This window comes from Charadrius vociferus, unplaced genomic scaffold (assembly GCF_000708025.1).
Source record: "Charadrius vociferus isolate BGI_N301 unplaced genomic scaffold, ASM70802v2 scaffold384, whole genome shotgun sequence".
Lineage (NCBI taxonomy): Eukaryota > Metazoa > Chordata > Aves > Charadriiformes > Charadriidae > Charadrius > Charadrius vociferus.
Window position 1 is genome coordinate 27,521 of NW_009648234.1, and position 1,561 is coordinate 29,081.

General features: G+C 47.8%; 1 protein-coding gene across 1 annotated transcript in view; it reads right to left on the bottom strand.

The window, feature by feature from the left end:
• BIN3 (bridging integrator 3) overlaps positions 1-1,561 on the bottom strand; it is a 33,007-nt gene that overhangs the window by 6,729 nt on the left and 24,717 nt on the right. The gene's annotated exons all lie outside the window — the stretch shown is intronic.

Sequence of the window (1,561 nt, forward strand, 5' to 3'; positions counted from 1 at the left end):
GAAAGGATGGGAAGAGTGTTTTTTTTGGGGGTAAAAAGGGTTTTTTTGGGGTGTTTTTTTTTTTTTTTGGCATCCAAGGCAAACTCCCTGCCAAAAGTTCTCAAATAATTCAGGATTCGGACCAAAACCCCTCAGGGGTTTAAACAAAGCCCCCTCCAAACACAAAAAGCGTTTCACTGCGGTCTTCCAAGAGGTTGGAAGAAAGGCTTAAGTTGTAGATAAAGATTCGCAAAGCTGTGCCAGGGCAGGGTGTTTGAGAGGAGAGCTGGAAGCACATGCTTGGGGTTGGGTTTGTGGGGTTGGTTTTTTTTTTTGGTTTTGTGAAGGTCAATTCACGCGGCCAAGGGTGTGTTTTTACATAATAATAATAATAATAATGATAAAAATGGAGCCAATTTTGCAAAGCCTGGTAAAAATACTTTGAAGGTCCCAACCTGCTTCTGAGCTCTCCCGCCAGCCCTTCTGCTTTTCCCATTAGTTCTTTATTTTTAACAGTTTCCCCCCCCCACACACTTCTCTTCCATCCGCCGCAGCCGAGAACAGGGAGAGCTGCCTTATCTGGGACGGGGAGGGGGGGACACGGAAAACCAGAAAACAAAGCTGTTAACTCCACCGAGCAAACCGAAAAGGAAAAATAAACAACTTTTTGCCCCATGTAGAATTAGCTAACGCTATTTCCCCCCCGCGGCGTTCGGAAAAAGGAAGGAGCGGGGTGAGGAGTTGACTCAAAAGTCCGGGGAAAAGAAATCCGATGGGGAAAATAAATATTAACTGCAGCAACCTGCGCTTTTTCAGGCAATTTCTGGGGTTGCCAAGCGAGGTTTGCCCAGCTGAAGAGGAGCTCCGTACCCCCCCACAGCAGGCTTAACGGCGGCCAACAATCAGCCAGGCTACGGGAAGATTCATATTATTAAAATGTGTTACAAATTGAGGAAACATGAACATCTGACGGCGAAGACGAGAGAGAATATTTTTGAATGCGACAGAAGAGGGAAAGCCAGAAACCGGCGCATCGCTCCCGTCTCCCAAATTTCAGTAAATCAAATTATACCGGTGGGGACTGCGCTGGTGCCGGGGCTGTGGGTTCGTAGGAAATGGGTCACAGTATCTCTGGGTATATTCATTTCCTCTCCACAAATTATAGGGTCATTCTCGGGGGGGGTGGGGGAGGGCAAGGCCAGGAAAGGTCATGAAAAATGCATCTAAACCGCCTGGTGATGATTTTCACTCCTGAGAGGTATGCCAACAGCTTTCTGATCTCTTTAAATTGTAAAAAAAAAAACCACCCCAACCGAAACCCACCTATAAGCCAGGCTGGGGAGGGGGGGAGCACATTAGCCAAAAAAAAGAAACCCACAAATCTCACTTTACGGCTGTAATTTGCTTTAGATGTCATCAGTTAATGCACAGGTGGTTGGGTTCAAACACAAACCACGGGCATCCGCAGCCCTGCACAGCCGGTCCACCCCCTATTAAAAAAATAAATAAATCTCATTTTCCGATGCTGCGCTCGCCCCGGAGGGTGTTAATGTGCCGGACCATCGCGGGGGGGGGGGGGGGG